The sequence below is a fragment of the Eschrichtius robustus genome, chromosome 20 (genome assembly GCF_028021215.1).
Source record: "Eschrichtius robustus isolate mEscRob2 chromosome 20, mEscRob2.pri, whole genome shotgun sequence".
Taxonomy (NCBI): domain Eukaryota; kingdom Metazoa; phylum Chordata; class Mammalia; order Artiodactyla; family Eschrichtiidae; genus Eschrichtius; species Eschrichtius robustus.
In genome coordinates this window covers 39,752,295-39,759,852 of record NC_090843.1, presented here as the reverse complement: position 1 = coordinate 39,759,852, position 7,558 = coordinate 39,752,295, and positions in this window count along the sequence as shown.

Below are 7,558 nucleotides of genomic sequence, written 5' to 3'. Positions count from 1 at the left end.
CCATCTGCCTTAAGTGGTTAAGTCGTTTTCTCACCTGAGCTCCTTGAGTGCTCAAGATGTGACTTTAATGGGACACTATTGCACCTCCCATCTAGCAGGGGCATCGTTCGAGTGCCAGACCCATTCCATGGACTCTGAAATTTAATACAGGGACTTGTATGGGGCGTAGTGGCAGACAGAACTGTCCTGCTCAGGCCACCACACCACCTGTGTCTCAGGGTGTTTTCCAAGAAGTAGGAGCTGCACATGTGTGTGGGGGACAGGATGCAAGGTAATGACACTGATAGGTTCCAAAGAAGAGCAGGAATGAAGCAGAATTAAAAATAAAGCAGACCCACAGGGAGCCAGGGTCTCACATTCCAGCAGAGAAGGAGGGGCCTCCTTGAGTTTCCAGGAAACTTGGACACAGCTCACATCTCAGGGGCAAACACTCCTTTTATGATCAGAGGGCATTCTTCTTCTATCAGATAGACCCTGATTTTCAACCTCCTTCCCTGGACACACATGCTGGCTGTGCTTACTTTACCTGGTGCGCACTTCCCAGAGGCCACAAACAAAGGGGCTAGAGCTCTGTGTTCACAGTGAGCTCACTCCACTGTCACCTCCCCCCCTCACAGCAGCTTCTCAGATGGAAGGTGAGTGAGAGCGAGGGCACCTCAGGACGAACTTGACAGCAGCAGAAAACAGGCTTGGAGCCAGACTGCATTCCAATCCTGGTTTCACCAACTGACTAGCTGTGTGCCCTTGGGCAAATTGATTAACCTCTCTGGGCCTCAACTCCCTTATCTGTAAAATGGGAATAATAATAATAATACTTAGTTCAAAATGTTGTGATTATTCTTTTATTGAGTAGCACTCCATAAAAGTAGCCATTACTATAAAAAAAAATTCTTGGGCATTATTTTATCAATCAAGATAAATTCTCACTCTCTATTTATATTTTAAAACTTCTTATTTAGAGAAGAGGTAGAGAGTGGTTGGGGGAATCCAGAATACAGAAGGGCTGTCTCCCTACTTGAGAAAGAGTTGCCATCTTTACATTATTGAAACTTCCTATCTCTGAACAAGGTCTATCTCTCCACTTATTTAGGCCATTTTTTAGCGTCCATTGTTACAATTTTATAATTTTCTTTCTAAAGATTGTGTTCTGTGAGCATTATTCCTGGAGGCCTTGCAGGACTCTTAAAATTATAATTGGAATTTTCTATTTATTTATTTATTTTTGGCTGCGTTGCGTCTTCATTGCTGCGTACGGGCTTTCTCTAGTTGCGGTGAGCAGGGGCTACTCTTAGTTGCGGTGTGCGGGCTTCTCATTGCAGTGGCTTCTCTTGTTGCGGAGAGTGGGCTTTAGGTGTGCGGACTTCAGTAGTTGCAGCACGTGGACCTTAGAGTGTGTAAGGTTCAGTAGTTGTGGGGCACAGGCTTAGTTGCTCCGCGGCATGTGGGATCTTCCAGGACCAGAGATCGAACCCGTGTGCCCTGCATTGGCAGGCGGATTCTTAACCACTGCGCCACCAGGGAAGTCCTGGAATTTTCTTAAAATTACATTTTCTAGGGAATTCCCTGTCAGTCCAGTGGTTAAGACTCTGCACTTTCACTGCTGAAGGTGCAGGTTCAATCCCTGGTCGGGGAACTAAGATCTTGCAAGCTGCCATGCAGCGCAGCTGAAAAAAATTAAAAAATAAATAAATTTTAAAATTACATATTCTAGTTGGTTATTCCGCTGTGTATAGGAATAATATTGATTTTTATATATTGATTGTGTCCAGCTACCTTTCTGATATCTCTTATTAATTCTAATACTTTGGGGATTTGAGAGGGTTACTATGTATGACATTTGCTCCTCTCCCAAGTTTAGAACAAATTGAGAAGTAAATGCAGGAGTCAGATGGACAGAGGTACAAGCTATCACCTTTATTACTCATAAGGTTCTTTGGAAAATAGGGGTTAAATCTGTGGCTACAATAGGCTCTTTAATACCCCATTCTGAAACAGGAGGGAAGGAGGCAGGGCACAACATTTAAAAGAATGACATAGCCTGAGGACATGACATAAACTGATGAGAACCAAATAGGTCCAAGATGGTGGAAGATTTGACTTCCAGCAGACCTTGAGCCTCATTATAGGCTGAAGCCTCATTATACGTAATACATTAGTGTCCGCTAAGTGACATACTGACCAGCGCCACGACAGTTCTGAGGCCAACCATCAAAGATCAAAAAGTGGGCGTTGGTCCAATTCCTGGACACCTCCGTCCCTTCCCCAAAATAGCTGGAATAAGCCTCCCGCTCATTAGCCTATGAAATTACCCACCCCTATAAAAACTGACAACCCCAAACCCTGGGGCTGCTCTCGCCTTCTGAGATGGCCCACACTCTCTCTGGGAAGTGTGTTTCTCTCTAAATCAATCCACTTCTTACCTATCACTTTGTCCCTCACTGAATTCTTTCTGCCATGAGGCATCAAGAACCTGAGCTTCATTAAGTCCTGAGACCAGGTGTGTGATTTCGGTTAAAAGAAAGTGCGTTCAAGTCCCAATCTGAGTTACACAGTTTCAATTCCATAATTAAATGTACCCAGTTGCAGACAGAGCTGGAAAACTGCAGGCCCTGCCGTTGTAAATATCATGGAGTAGAGGAGCAGAGGATGAGAGTTTCCTACGGGCAGGCTGGTTCCCCAGGTGAGTAGAAAGGAGGGTACTGGGCTGTGCGGGCTCAGTTCCTTCTCCAAACTTGATAAATTACTCTTTTAGGGTGGGTGAGGGAGCAAATAGAGGCCAGGGGTGTTGTTCTAATGGAGCTACCACCATGAAGAAACAGGAAACAAATGTCCCTCACATATTGTAGATTCCATCACATTTTCTATGTAGAAAATCTTATTGTCCATGACAATACTGTTTCTTCTTTTACAAGAGGTATAACCCTTATTAGTTTTTCCTGTCTTATCACTGTACCTAGGACTTCTAGAACAGTGTTGAACAGAGGTCATAACAGTGTCTTCTTGCCTCATACCTATCTTTAAAGGGAATAAATATGATTGCTGTAGCCTTTTGGTAGAAAGCTATTTTTGGGCTAGGGAAGTTCCCGTCCATTCTTAGTTTGAAAAAAAAATTATAAAGGGGTATTTAATTTTTTGAATGCTCTTTTGCATTAATTGAAATAAATATACTGCGAGTTCCTTGGTGGCCTAGTCGTTAGGGTTCCAGGCTTTCACTGCTGTGGCCTGGGTTCAATCCCTTGTGCAGGGAACTGAGATCCTGCAAGCCAAGTGGCATGGCCAAAAAAAAAAAAAAAGACTGTATTATTTGTAACAATATTAATGTGATAATAATAGATTTTTCTAATGTTAAACCATCCTTAAATTCCTGAGCTAGTACAGCTTGTCAGGGAAGATTTCCTAGAGGGAGAGCCTTCATTGATTGTGAAGTAATTAGCTGGACAAAGGAGATGGAGGTGGAGAAGAAAGGGAGGGAAGGGTAAGGGCCAGAGTTGTTGCAGGCAGGGGCAGCAGCAGGTGCAAAGGCCCTCAGGTGGGGAAGGAGCCACTTTGTTGTAGGAGCTTCCTGAAAGCCAGTGTGGCCTCACCTCTGAGGAGTGAGCGGAGAGTGTCTGAGACGAGGTGGTAAGTAGTAAGTCTCCTCCAGTACGTTACCCTCTGCACCAAACCTGTAAACTCACCTGATAGAAAACAAGTCTCTGCCTCAGAGAGTTTTCAACTGATTAAAACTGACAACAGGGCTTCCCTGGTGGTGCAGTGGTTAAGAATCTGCCTGCCAATGCAGGGCACACGGGTTCGAGCCCTGGTCCGGGAAGATCCCACGTGCTGCAGAGCAACTAAGCCCGTGCGCCACAACTACTGAGCCTGGGCTCTAGAGCCCACGAGCCACAACTACTGAGCCCACGCGCCACATCTACGGAAGCCCCCGTGCTCTAGAGCCCGTGCTCTGCAACAAGAGAAGCCACCCAATGAGAAGCCCGCGCACCGCAACGAAGAGTAGCCCCCGCTCGCCGCAACTAGAGAAAGCCCGTGCGCAGCAGTGAAGACCCAACACAGCCAAAAATAATAAATAAATAAAAATAAATTAAAAAAAAAAACTGACAACATTTTTTGTGTGGTTCAGTTTAGGTAGTTTAAATCTCTCTTGTTTCTTTTTTAATTAGATGTTGGCCCTGCTTTTCCTCTCTCCTGGTCATGTCAAGGATCCTCTTCTCTTCTCTTTGGTGGTTTAATGGGCGGCACAGAGAAGTTGTTCTCAAAGTGTGGCCCTAAATGCAACAGACTTCTGTGTATTAATTTTGTAACCTGCAACTTTACCAAATTCATTGATGAGCTCTAGTAGTTTTCTGGTAGCATCTTTAGGATTTTCTATGTATAGTATCATGTCATCTGCAAACAGTGACAGTTTAACTTCTTTTCCAGTTTGGATTCCTTTTATTTCTTTTTCTTCTCTGACTGGTGTAGCTAGGACTTCCAGAACTATGTTGAATAAAAGTGTCGAGAGTGGACCTTCTTATCTTGTTCCTGATCTTAGAGGAAATGCTTTCAGCTTTTCACCATTGAGTATGATGTTAGCTGTAGGTTTGTTGTATATGGCCTTTATTACATTGAGGTATGTTGAGGCCAGTAGGGAACTTGTCAGACATGCAAACTCTCAGGCCCCGGGGGCTTGAGGCCCTGCAGTCTGGTTTTAGTGAGCCCTCCAGGTGATTCTGTGACCCGAGAGGTTGAGAACCACTGAGTTAGAGCTTCCTGATGCTAATGAGAAGAACCCAAGACTGAGAGCTGGGAGGCCTGGGCTCTGGTCCTCTTTATTCATTTCTCCAATAAATATGTTCTGAGTACCTACTGTGTGTCGTGCACTGTTCTAAGCCCTGGAGACCCAGAAATGAACAAGACAGACAAGGTTGAATTTTTTAAAAAAATTTTAAAATTCATACATATATTAATATAAACCACCATTTCAACCATTATAAAGTATACAACTTAATGGCATTTAGTACATTCACAATGCTGTGCAATCAATTGTTGTGCAATCTAGTTCCAGAACATTTTATCACCCCAAAATGAGACTCCATGACCATTAGGCAGTCATTCCCTGTTTGTCCCTCTCATCATCCCCTAGCAACCACCAGTCTGCTCTCTGACTCTATGAATTTACCTATTCTGGACATTTCATGTAAATTGAATGATGCAATATGTGGCCTTGTGTGTCTGTCATTTTTCACTTAGTATATGTTTCTAAAAGTCATCCATGTTGTAGCTTATGTCAGCACTTCATGCCTTTTTGTGGCTGAATAATATTCCATTGGATGGATACACCACATTTTGTTCACCCATTCATCACTTGATTGACCATTTTGGCCATTTCCACTTTTCAGCTATTGTGAATAGTGCTGCTATGAACATTTGTGTACAAATTTTTGTTTGAGTCTCTGTTTTCAATGTCTTTGGGTGTATACTTAAAAGTAGAATTGCAGGGTGATATGGTAATTCTATGATTAACTTTTTGAGGAACCACCAAACTGTTTTCTATAGTGGCTGCACCACTTTACATTCCCACTAGCAATGTATGGGGGTTCCAGTTTCTCCACATCCTTGCCAACACTTGTTATCTTCTGTTTTATTATAGCCTTCCTAGTAGGTGTGCAGAGGTATCTTACTATGGTTTTGATTTGCATTTCCCTAATGACTAATGAAGCATCTGTTCATATGCTTGTTGGCCATTTGTATATTTTCTTTGGAGAAATATCTATTTAAGTCCTTTACTCATTTAAAAAATTCAATTGTTTGTCTTTTTGTTGTTGTCGTTGTTGTTTTTGGCTGTGCCACGGGGATTGCAGGATCTTAGTTCCCCGACCAGGGACTGAACCCTGGGCCACAGCAGTGAAAGCATGAAAGTGCCGAGTCCTAACCACTGAACCACCAGGGAATTCCCTTGTCTTTTTGTTATTGGAGGGCTGATGTCTTTGTAGTGGCTAAGAGCAGTGTTTACTAGAGGTGGAATCTTGGACAAGTTACCGAACCTCCCCTGCCTCAGTTTCCTCTTCTGTAAAATAGGAATAATAATAGAATCTACAGTAAAGGATAGTGTGAAGAGTAAATGACCTACTGTGTGCAGAGTTCTTGAAACCTTGCTGGCACACGGTAGGTTTGTGCCATGTAATTGATAGCCCGTATTATACAAGAGATGAGACTAATGATAGTAACTAAACACGAAATTATCAGAGATGAGTAACTGCTGGGAAGAAAACAAAACAGTGATGCAATAGAGAGTGACTGGAAGGCTATTTTAGGCTGGGTGGACAAGGAAGGCTTTTCAGAGGAGGTGACACTTGAGCTGACACCGGAATGACAGGAAGAAGCCAACTGCGGGAAGATCCACGTACAGGAAGAGCATTTCAGGCTGAGGGAATGGCTGGGGCAAGACGGGAACAAGTTGGCCAGTTCAAAAAACTGCATGAGAGAAGGACGGGGCTGCCAAGGTGGGCGCTGGGCTTTCCCTGAATGGGGGTCCTGGCTGATGGTGACAGCATGAGGGGGCATGAGTTTTGGAGTCAGGAAGCCTAGGTGTCCAGGTCTCTATGTATTAGCTGGGACACTGGGGACAAGTTACCTAGCCCATTTGGAAAAGCCCTCCGTTTTCTCATGTTAAATGTGAGGCTGGTTATATTTATCTCATGGGCCTGCTGTGAAGCTCAAATGAGATAAAATTCAGAAGGGGGAGGGGGACACACACTTTAGATGATATTAATCACAGGTGTGTGAAGCAGGGGGCGCTCAATTGCAGTCTAGCTAATCCCCTTGTATTGGCCCAAAAGAGCATGGGCGGTTTTGAAAATACCTTTTTGTGGTGTTGGTAATGGAAACATGACCTGTGCTTTTCTACCTCAGCATTGTGGTTCATGCAGCCCTCGTAGCCTCCCTCCTACCTTTCTTGAAGCTTCCTTCAAGGTCTTTGAACCTTCTTTCAAGGTCCAGTCCAGCTGAGCTTTTATTGAGCACCCCTCCCCACCATGTGCCAGGCCTGGGGCTCTGCAGGTAAATGGCATGGTCTGTGACTTCAAGGAGCGTCCATGCCACCTCCTCTACAAGGCTTCTTCCTGCTGCAGCAGTTAGAAGCACTGCACGCTCTCCTGCACGGCTGCAGCACTTTATCCTCAGGGGATAAAGGAGGTCAGGGGAAGAGCTTGGATTTGGAGTCCTGGTCTCCTCCTCACCAGTATCCAGGGTACAAGGAGCCCCGCCACGGTCGACAGCGCTCTGAAGCTAGACTGTGGGGCTGAATCCAGGTCCACCACTCATTAGTAACTTAACCTCTCTGTGCCTCAGTTTCCTCATCTGTGAAAGGGAGATAATAGTACTTACTTCATAGGATTGTGATAAAGATTCAATCTAGTTAATTGTAATACAGATAAAGCACTAGATGAATGCCTGGCAGGTAAGTGTTATGTAAATATTTGCTTATTAAAATAAATAAAATCAGTAAAACATTAGCATTGTGACATGGGCAAGCCACTGGACAGCCAGAGCCTCAGTTTCCAAATCTGTCCATTGGGGC